Genomic DNA, 12,099 nt, shown 5'->3' on the forward strand with positions numbered 1-12,099 from the left:
GCCGGATCAGCCGGGCTGTGGCTCGTACGTCGGACTGCGTGCGGCCAGCAGTAACAGCCTAGTTGATCAGGCCCTGATCCATCGGGAGGCCTGGTCATGGAATATATATATATCTTTCCTTACCATATGTTTATGTAGCAGTGTGCATATTTGGGACAAGACCCTCAGGTACCTTCCAGGTATATATTATCATGTATCTCTCTCTCCTCCGCTCCAGTGAGTACATATTTAAGACTTTAAGGCGTTCCTAGTAATTTAAATACTTTATTAGCTCTATGCTGGCCGTATACATGGATTATATGCACTGAAAATTATATGGTAGCATCTTTCTAAATAATAACTGAAGTTGTACTCCTTGGACTGCAGGCGATGATACTCGGTACTTAAATATTACTGAAGATACTGGATACCTGAAGATACTAGAAGGTACTGGATGTCTGAAGATACTGGATACCTGAAGATACTAGAAGATACTGGATGTCTGAAGATACTGGATACCTGAAGATACTGGACGTCTGAAGATACCGGATACCTGACGATACTGGATACCTGAAGAATACCTGAAGATACTAGAAGATACTGGATGTCTGAAGATACTGGATACCTGACGATACTGAATACCTGAAGATACTGGATGTCTGAAGATACTGGATACCTGAAGATACTGTATACCTGAAGATAATGGATGTCTGAAGATAATGTATACCTGAAGAAGTTGGATATTTGAAGATACTGGATGCCTAAAGATACTGGAATACACTAGATACTTAAAAGATGTTTTCTGAGGTCAGCGCCCCCGCGGACTGGAGCCAAACTAGGCCTTCCAGTGCATCAGTGCCTAATCAGCCAGGCTGTTGCTGCTGGCTTCGCGCAGTCCAACGTACGAACCACAGCCCGGCTGGTCAGGAACTGACTTTAAGAACTGGAGAGACATATCTGCACACTTGTAAAAATACAGTCTGCTAGAGTACGTTGTAGGGTAGACCGCGCAAAAAAATCATAAACGAAAATCTTGGCTGCGGTAAATACACTGGCAGGAATCTATAAGAATAATTGGCCCTAGGCTTTTTAATGGCCTTCCTTCAAAATAAATTACGTAAACCCGTTCAAAAGGGCATTTAAGACATCCCCTGAGGCGGCTGGATCAGATATTTCGCGGAGCCTGTGTTTAGGCTGGTCAGGTGTTGCTGTTTTCCACCTCCCTTCCTCCCACAGTGTGTGAGCACCTCCCCCTCCTCCCACAGTGTGTGAGCACCTCCCCCTCCTCCCACAGTGTGTGAGCACCTCCCCCTCCTCCCACAGTGTGTGAGCACCTCCCCCTCCTCCCACAGTGTGTGAGCACCTCCCCCTCCTCCCACAGTGTGTGAGCACCTCCCCCTCCTCCCACAGTGTGTGAGCACCTCCCCCTCCTCCCACAGTGTGTGAGCACCTCCCCCTCCTCCCACAGTGTGTGAGCACCTCCCCCTCCTCCCACAGTGTGTGAGCACCTCCCCCTCCTCCCACAATGTGTGAGCACCTCCCCTTCCTCCCACAGTGTCTGAGCGTCTCCCCTTCCTCCCACAGTGTGTGATCATCTGCCCTTCCTCCCACAGTGTGTGAGCATCTCCACTTTTACAGCGTGTGAGCATCTTCCCTTCCTCCCACAGTGTGAGAACATCCCCTTCCTCCCACAGTGTGAGAACATCCCCTTCTTCCCACAGTGTGTGAGCATCTCCCCTTCCACAGTGTGAACACCTTCCCTTCCTCCCACAGTGTGAACACCTCCCCTTCCTCCCACAATGTGTGAGCACCTCCCCTTCCTCCCACAGTGTGAGCACCTTCCCTTCCTCCCACAGTGTGTGAGCACCTCTCCTTCCTCCCACAGTGTGTAAGCACCTCCCCTTCCTCCCAGTGTGAGCACCTTCCCTTCCTCCCACAGTGTGTAAGCACCTCCCCTTCCTCCCACAGTGTGTAAGCACCTCCCCTTCCTCCTGCAGTGTGTAAGCACCTCCCCTTCCTCATACAATGTGTGAGCACCTCCCCTTCCTCCCACAGCGTGTGAGCACCTCCCCTTCCACTGTGTGTGAGCACCTCCCCTTCCTCCCAGAGTGTGTGAGCACCTCCCCTTGCTCATACAGTGTGAGCACCTCCCCTTCCTTCCACAGTGTGAGTACCTCCCCTTCCTCCCACAGTGTGAGCACCTCCCCTTCCTCCCACAGTGTGAGCACCTCCCCTTCCTTCCACAGTGTGAGCACCTCCCCTTCCTTCCACAGTGTGAGTACCTCACCTTCCTCCCACAGTGTGAGCACCTCCCCTTCCTTCCACAGTGTGAGTACCTCACCTTCCTCCCACAGTGTGAGCACCTCCCCTCCCACAGTGTTGCTTGGCCAATCCCATGGGTCGTCATCTAGGTTCATAATTTCCACCAGTTTCTGGGACAAAATTACTGTTGTGGCCTCCTTAATCACAGTGTTAGTGCGGCACCTAACTCCTTCGTACCTAACTGTCAAATACAACCAAACACACCTGGTTCCTAATTATTAGTGATTAGGGGAAGGTAGGCGAGGGTTTTAGGAGGTACGGAGGGAGGGGACGGCAAAGTAGGAGAGGGAGAGAGATGGTTGGCTGGAAAGGTGAGGGGAGGATAGAATGAAGCTGGAAAGGAGAAGGGAAAGAGAGAAAAATGGAAAGGTGTGAGAAAGATGAGGGAGGATAGAATGAGGCAGAGGAGGGGTGAGGGGGAGAGGGAGGGAGAGTAGGAGGGGAAGGAGGAGGGGTGAAGGAGGGGGGAGTAGGAGGGGAAGGAGGAGGGGTGAAGGAGGGGGGAGTAGGAGGGGAAGGAGGAGGGGTGAAGGAGGGGGGAGAGGGAGGGAGAGTAGGAGGGGAAGGAGGAAGGGTGAGGGGGAGAGGGAGGGAAAGGAGGGTGAGGTAGCGAGAGGGAAAAATTCACTTGTTTATGCATTTTGTTTGTGATGCTAACAAGGACAGTTCTTCAGTACAGTTCGTGTGTTGTTTGTTTGTGTGTAGATTGTTTGCTATTTGCTAGTCTGTGGTCTACTTACTTGTTATTTGTTAACATGTGTGTGGATGGAAGGGTATCTTTGTATGCTGTTAGTGTGTGTTTAATGTGTTTGCTAGTTGTTAGTATGTGGGTTGTTAGTAGCTGTTAACGTGTGGGTTGTTTGCTCTCTTTTTTTTACACAGGGTTTGACAAGGTTAAGGATCCCTAGCTTTATTGACAAGCTATTTACAGGTTAAGGATTCCTAACTTTATTGGCAAGCTAAGAGCTGTTACCTACATCAGCTCATTTGAAAGCATTTTTATTGTTATGAGACATACAAGTAGGAAGCAGGATGAAGTTGGAGCCATCTGTGGGCCAGCATTTTCATCTGATCAACTGACTTTATCTCGTTGACATCATTATGCTGTACGAATGTGTTCATACTCGAGTCATCCTGGGTATGTATGATCTTAGATGGAGTGATGTTCTGGAGAAGGGTACAGCAAGTTGCTGCTTTCTCTCTCTCTCTCTCTCTCTCTCTCTCTCTCTCTCTCTCTCTCTCTCTCTCTCCCCTCCTCTACCCTCCCTTTCCCCTTCCCTTTCCGTACATCCCTCCCTCTCCCTGCACCCCTCCCCCTCCCTCCACACAAGTCAACTTGGGGTAGGGGAAAGTGTATCCACCAACATTCCCTGTTAATTAAATTTGTACGTCAATCAGAGGCGGATTTATGCAGATTTCGTGAATTTCCCCCGTAAATGATTTTCACCCTTTATTCATTCGTTTAATTTGATTTAATATGTATTGTTTTCCATTTCTTTTTCTATTCCGGTTTTATTAATGCTTCACAATTACATATTGCAGGTGCACAGTTACGTGATTTTTTTTAAATATGTGGAAGGATTGGTCCCAAATCTGCACAGAGAACGGACACTGCAGGAGGCCTACTGGCCCATACTAGGCAGGTTCTTACTAAACACCGATGTGTGATTTGAAAAACCCTGCATCATTACTGTCATTAAATATGTGGGCCCCTCAAGGAAGGTTCCTTGATGTTGGTGAGGGGCTCTTGATTTAGGGAATTGGATCTGTGCTCCAGTTCCCCGAATTAAGCCTGAATGCCTTCCACACCCCCCCCAGGCGCTGTATAATCCTCTGGGTTTAGCGCTTCCTCCTAGATTATAATAATACTTAAATGTGTGGGAATGTTTCATTCCTACTGGGAATGTTCCGTAGGCAGTGATGGCTGTCTTCATCTGCCTCCACTGAGTTGATCACTCAGGCTGTGATGACTGTGTGGGTCATTTACGGCCTATAAGTTTGTAGAGTTAGCTTCCACCACTACCACATCAGCAGCACTTGGATGTCGATGTAATTAGTCCATGGACTAATTGCAGTGACTCCAGGCTGAGGGACTGATTACCTCAATCTCTTTCTGATCTTCACTTTTCTTAGTATTGAACTGATGAAGCCACTGTGTGGCGAAACGTTTCCACAATAAAGATACCCAAGTGTTGCACATGTATCTAATTTATCAACTTGTTGGTTCTTTGAACCATTTACCCACCACCAGTGCCACTTCTCCCAGTGCCACTTCTCCCAGTGCCACTTCTCCCAGTGCCACCTCCCAGTGCCACCTCCCAGTGCCACTTCTCCCAGTGCCACTTCTCCCAGTGCCACTTCTCCCAGTGCCACTTCTCCCAGTGCCACTTCTCCCAGTGCATTCCACTTACTAGTCTGAGGCTGAAATATTACTCCCAGTGGTCCATACAGATTACCTGCGTGTCTGGTCGCCATCCACACCTCCTAAGTCCTTCATGTATTTCAAATAACCTTCCTCTAACCATTTTATCTAGTCTATTTAGTATTTTCTACGTCATAATTAAGTATTAATGTCACCACTTACGTAGTTTTCGTGTTATTACTGTCTCTTATTTGTAGGTCGGTCGCTTGTGTGGTATAGTATCAACTGCCTTCTTGCAGGCCATGAAGATACAGTGTACTCTTCTCCATTGTTCGTGTGTAAATGTATATGCAGTTGTGTTTGTGGAGTTCTAGTCGCAGCTCCTGGCCCGACCTCTTAAACTATGATTGATCAATGTTAATAGTTCCTTGTCTATTACGTACTGTCATATCTCCCGACATGATGTATAGAGTGAATACCTCTGACAACTTTCAACGACTTTTGCCCTCCCACAGCCCGGCCCGAGTCCAGCCTTCATTTCTAACAGCCTTGTCAACCAGGCTGTTGTTGTTAACGGCCTGCTGGCCCCACAAAGACACAATAGCCTGGTTCATCTGGCTCTGGCAGAGGTAGCGGTCCAATTTCCTTTGAAAATTTTTACATTTATTCTGGCAATTGGTTTCCTTTTCATCACTTCTCGTCCGAGTCATTCCACTCTACAATATTAGGACTAAAAAAATACTTCGTTGTATTTCTGCAGGTTGACTCTAATGTATTCTAGCCCCTTTACTCAGAGTGCAAATAGTTCCTTCATATCTGTGTCAATTCTCTGTCCTCTTATAAGGTTGCAAGGTATATTTCTTTGTCACTTGGAACACTTGAAGTTCCTTGGAACGTAGGCCAGAAAGGTACATCATAATTTACACTATGAAAATCTTGTAGGGATTAGTTCCAACCTTCATCACTGAAATCACTCAGTGTGACAGCAAGAGACTTGGCAGACGGTGCAAATTACCTCCAGTAAAAAGCAGGGTCATGATGAGTACATTGAGAGAACTCGATGAGTGTCAGAGGTACCCGAATTACCAATAAACCTCTGCATGTCTTCAAGAGGGAGCTGGACAAATTATTCGAATCAAACCCCGTTAAGTCTGGCTATGCTTAGTGCTTTGGAGTGCGTGCGGTCAGCAGTTGCAGCCTGGTTGATCAAGCCTTGATTCACTAGAAGGCCTGGTCTGGGACCGGGCCGCGGGGGCGTTGACCCCCGAAAGCATCCTTCAGGTATCCTGTCTTTTGATTATCCACTCATAGCCACCCCCCTTGATGATGCTCCTGCCCCTCCCCACTGAGCACTACTGTACATATAGGATAAGCCTGAAAAAAAGCAATCCACAAGTAACATACTTCAGTTCTGCTTTAGCGAAACCTTTGACCCCCATCTCCTTTCCCTCATAACTGATGCTACTTTACAATTTAAAGGAATACTTGACAATACCTTCACTGCGTAGTGAAGTCTCCAGCTCAGGCTGACACATTTCAACACCGTGGCCAATCCTGTGTCATCGAATATGATACGGAAACAGTTTTTGTTTGTACTACGAAGTCATAGAATAGGGAAGCAGCACACTGCTGATGTATCTCATTTTGTTAACACAAAAAAAAAATGTTGACTGTAGAGTATATTGTAAACAGATCGTTCGTCACCTCAGCCGCGTTACTGAAGCTGCTCTCTATACCTTCAGGAAATTTTAGGAGAATCTTTTAAACCATACCCCGGCTGGGATTGAACCCGCGGTCAGAGAGTCTCAAAACTCCAGCCTGTCGCGTTAGCCACTAGACCAGCTAGCCACAATAAGATTCGTCCAACTAGGTATATTTCTACACCATAGTAAGGTTAGCACAGGCACCACTGTGACCACAAATGCAAGTTTTTACAGACGAATCTCCAGCTAGCGTGGCCATGACGAACTCTAGCTCAAGTCCCTTCACTGCCGTCTGGCTTCACGCCAGTGAAGGGACTTGAGCTAGAGTTCGTCACGGCCACGCTAGCTGGAGATTCGTCTGTAAAAACTTGCATTTGTGGTCACAGTGGTGCCTGTGCTAACCTTCCTAAGGTGTAGAAATATACCTAGTTGGATGAATCTTATTGTGGCTAGCTGGTCTAGTGGCTAACGCGACGGGCTGGAGTTTTGAGACTCTCTGACCGCGGGTTCAATCCCAGCCGGGGTATGGTATGTTTGCAATCGTGTCATTACGATTTCGTGAGTCAGAATCTTTTAACGTTAACGATAGAATGATTTTCTTTAATTATGCATGATACGCGTGCATTACTTAGTGTGCTAGTATTTCTTGTGAATACACGAACTTTGGTTTGAATATTTTTTGTGTTATGGGTGTGGCTATGCAGGTGTGTCAGCACTTAATGACAGGTCAAAGAGCTTCTGATAAAGTAGTCACATGTGCAACACTTGGGTATCTTTGTAGAGGAAACGTTTCGTCACACACTGGCTTCGTCAGTCCTGTACAAAGAAAAATTGTGAAGATCAGCAGGAGTTTGAGGTAATCAGTCCCTTAGCCTGGAGTTCATGTTGAAAAGATTGATGGACTGATTACATCGACCCCAGGCTAGGGACTGATTACCTCAAACTCCTGCTGATCTTCACAGTTCTTCTTTGTGTAGGACTGATGAAGCCACTCTGTGGCGAAACGTTTCCTCAATAAGTATACCCAAGTGTTGCACATGTGTTTAATTTATCAACTTCTCGGTTCTCAGAACCATTTATCTACATTATCTCCACCCTCAGTCAGTCCTCGTGGTTAAGTCATCCATAACTCCGGCACTAGTCTAGTTGCAAGCCTCTAAGTTTTCTCGAACTTCTGGATATGTTGGGTGAGGTGTGGGGCTCCGTGAAGGTGGTGTGTACTTGCTGCTTGTGTTTGAGTTAGTGGAACCTTGGTATTGATGAAATGCTTTACTCGATTCTGATCTTATGGACCTTATTGATACCTACCCTGGAGACTGTAGTGGAGTGCGCCTTCAACCTTGCACTTTCTTACCTATGTTGTTCTAGTGCTACAACTATGAGTGAAAAAACGGCATTTCTAGCATCGTTATTGCTCAATTCCTGATTAACCAGGCTGTGATGCCTAAGTTGGTCTGCCTGCTGCTAGCACAGCCAGCCTGACTGGTCAGGCCATCCATCAGAACGCCACTAGAACGGTGACCTCGGAATCTACAACAGGTAAACAACAGGTTAACTTCTACAAGTGCCCCCTGTTCTTGGTTCCACCAGTGTAAACTGTCTGTACGAATCTTCCTTGTAAAATTCTATTAGTATTTTGTACGTCGTAATCATGTCCCCTCTAGTTCTCTTCGAAGATGGCGAGAGAGCGCGCGTGTAAGAAGAGCAATCACGGTGAAGGATAATTGTTGTGGGCTGAGTCTAGTGTCTTGGCATCACATGAGAAGGTTGTAATTACTGATCTCTATCTTAACATTTAGACACTACGACCACCACCACCCTTACTACCACCACCACTATCACCACCACCAGAACCACCAACACCACCATCCCTGTTACCACCACCACCACCCACAATACCACCACTGCCCCAACCTCACTAACCAAAAAGTACTTAATACGTATTCTAAAACGCAACACATCTACCGAGTAGGTACCTGTCAGGTACATACCTCCCAGGCAGGTACCTCATGGGTACGTACCTGCCAGGTACTCTCCATGACCGTGGTACACGCTCCATTTAAACTTCCAGTTCGTCCGTGTTCAAGGACGCACCCCAGGGATCTTTTCTCCGACCCTCAGTGTCAAGGTACTGACTACCTGACACTCACCTCGTCAGTGTCAAGGTACTGCCCACCTGACAAGCACCTCGTCAGTGTCAAGGTGTGATGAATGGTTTGAAAAACCGACAAGTGTCTCAATCTTCAGTGTCAAGGTACTGCCTACCTGACACTCACCTCGTCAGTGTTAAGGTACTGCCTACCTGACACTCACCTCGTCAGTGTCAAGGTACTGCCTACCTGACACTCACCTCGTCAGTGTCAAGGTACTGCCTACCTGACACTCACCTCGTCAGTGTCAAGGTACTGCCTACCTGACACTCACCTCGTCAGTGTCAAGGTACTGCCTACCTGACACTCACCTCGTCAGTGTCAAGGTACTGCCTACCTGACACTCACCTCGTCAGTGTCAAGGTACTGCCTACCTGACACTCACCTCGTCAGTGTCAAGGTACTGCCTACCTGACACTCACCTCGTCAGTGTCAAGGTACTGCCTACCTGACACTCACCTCGTCAGTGTCAAGGTACTGCCTACCTGACACTCACCTCGTCAGTGTCAAGGTACTGCCTACCTGACACTCACCTCGTCAGTGTCAAGGTACTGCCTACCTGACACTCACCTCGTCAGTGTCAAGGTACTGCCTACCTGACACTCACCTCGTCAGTGTCAAGGTACTGCCTACCTGACACTCACCTCGTCAGTGTCAAGGTACTGCCTACCTGACACTCACCTCGTCAGTGTCAAGGTACTGCCTACCTGACACTCACCTCGTCAGTGTCAAGGTACTGCCTACCTGACACTCACCTCGTCAGTGTCAAGGTACTGCCTACCTGACACTCACCTCGTCAGTGTCAAGGTACTGCCTACCTGACACTCACCTCGTCAGTGTCAAGGTACTGCCTACCTGACACTCACCTCGTCAGTGTCAAGGTACTGCCTACCTGACACTCACCTCGTCAGTGTCAAGGTACTGCCTACCTGACACTCACCTCGTCAGTGTCAAGGTACTGCCTACCTGACACTCACCTCGTCAGTGTCAAGGTACTGCCTACCTGACACTCACCTCGTCAGTGTCAAGGTACTGCCTACCTGACACTCACCTCGTCAGTGTCAAGGTACTGCCTACCTGACACTCACCTCGTCAGTGTCAAGGTACTGCCTACCTGACACTCACCTCGTCAGTGTCAAGGTACTGCCTACCTGACACTCACCTCGTCAGTGTCAAGGTACTGCCTACCTGACACTCACCTCGTCAGTGTCAAGGTACTGCCTACCTGACACTCACCTCGTCAGTGTCAAGGTACTGCCTACCTGACACTCACCTCGTCAGTGTCAAGGTACTGCCTACCTGACACTCACCTCGTCAGTGTCAAGGTACTGCCTACCTGACACTCACCTCGTCAGTGTCAAGGTACTGCCTACCTGACACTCACCTCGTCAGTGTCAAGGTACTGCCTACCTGACACTCACCTCGTCAGTGTCAAGGTACTGCCTACCTGACACTCACCTCGTCAGTGTCAAGGTACTGCCTACCTGACACTCACCTCGTCAGTGTCAAGGTACTGCCCACCTGACACTCGCCTAGCGAGGAACATCCCTCTACTTAATTAGCTGAGGAGCTGTCAGGAGTAACAGCTGATCCTATCTTTATTTGGTGGTAAATAGCTTTGATCAAAGCGGCAAGGAGAACTAATAGCAGGTTTGTAATCTATCCACGCCCTCGTGTGTGTGTGAGGAGGGAGGGTGTGGTAAAGCTGCTTTTAGAAAAAAAATGCAGACTGTGCCTCTAGTTAGGATTTTAAATGGATAATGGAGAAGATGTTTGCGTATTGAGTATTTTGCAGCAAAAATAAAGACGAGGTGGATGAATAAGAGCTCAAGGCCTTTCGCATTGTCTCCAGCGCTTCTTCAGGAGCTTACAATATGAGGAAATTGAAAAATAAGATGTAAAATCCAGAGATCGGCTGACGAGATGTACACTTTCACTATTTTTGTTAAGTCGAACTTAAAGTGGATCGTTAGAAATGAAACTTCCCTCCCTTTAATTGGATCAAAACTGACTGCTTTCTCCAGGTCCTGTGTATCCCTTACGGGTTTAGTGTTCCAAGTATAATAAGACTGAATTGAAAATAGTCACTGTTGGGACTCCACCATTTGGGAAATATGAATTTCTTTCTATATCTTTTATATGTTGATAATATAAAACTTAGGTAGGTAGCTGTTCAGAGAAATGAAGGTGAATACTGGTCAAACTTCCTGATGGTAGAACGATGGAGATGGAACGTATTACCATCAGCCTTCATTAAGGCAACTTGGGAAGAGGGAATGCCATCTTTCCAGGGAGAAGGCAAGCTCTACCATCTAGCTTCATTGAATTTTCAGGGAAGGATTAATATCAGAGCTGGAACAGATGCAGAGATCATTAACGACACACATAGAGACAAGCATTTAAATGAGAAGGCCTTAGAATTCTAAATATGTACTCAGTAGAGTGAAAGGTGGGGGGGGATGCATAATATATGCCTGGAAAATAATTGAAGGCCTCGTTCCAGATCTCAGTACTGCTATAACATAATAGAGCGAGAGATGTGGGCGAAAATGTAAAATATAGCTAGCGAAAAACTGGTGCGCCTTGGGCACAATAAGAGAACATTGTATCATCATCTGTGGACCCTGCTACAAGATATCAGAAACGCTGCAGGAATAAAAGTAGAAGTCTTCAGAAGGAAACTGTACAAATATCGGATCAACCAGACTATGATGGTTATGTGGTCCAGTAAGCCACCAGTAGCAACAGCCTAGTTGACAAGCCTTCTCCAGGACTGGGCTGCGGCAGTGGGAAAATTCTTGAAACCCATTAAAGGTATGTCATAGGTAACGCCTCAGTTTCCCAGGTTTGACAGAAGGAATGTCATCTCTCTATGGAGATGAGAAGCACTGCCATGTAGCTTCATTTTCGCAGATTAGAAGAAGGCATGTCATCGCTCCGTCTATTTAAGCGTCAGTCTTCCAGGTAATTGACATACCTGGTAGGGTTAAACATTTTGGTGGCTGCCGGAGTAGAGCAGTAGTAGCGTTTACGATCACTAATGAGGAGAGTAACAGGTGGTCACTGTGTCCTCCAGCACTTCTCATCTCTCTCTCTCTCTCTCTCTCTCTCTCTCTCTCTCTCTCTCTCTCTCTCTCTCTTTCTTACACACACACACACACACACACACACACACACACACACACACACACACACACACATATATATCCATTATTAAAGGAAGAGGAGGGCGCTTACGAGATTCTCGTGCAAGAACGAAAGAGGACGCGAAAAGGTATGATCAAGAGATCTTGAAAGAAACAGTGAACAAGGTAGAGAAAAAACAGCGAAAGCGAGGAGTGAGAGCCAGACAGCCAGCTACAAGAGGACAAAATCTTGACCTCCATTTCCTAAGCTAAACGGCAGGAATTATGCAACTGTAAAACGCAAAATGACGGCAGTTTGAAAACCCACCAACTTCCTCACAGCCGCCGCCGCCATCACCACCGTCCTCACTCTGCGTGTGTGTGTGTGTGTGTGTGTGTGTGTGTGTGTGTGTGTGTACTCATCTATTTCTACTCGCCTATTTGTGGTTGCAGAGGTC

The sequence above is a fragment of the Cherax quadricarinatus genome, chromosome 36, assembly GCF_038502225.1.
Source record: "Cherax quadricarinatus isolate ZL_2023a chromosome 36, ASM3850222v1, whole genome shotgun sequence".
NCBI classification, from domain to species: Eukaryota; Metazoa; Arthropoda; class Malacostraca; order Decapoda; family Parastacidae; genus Cherax; species Cherax quadricarinatus.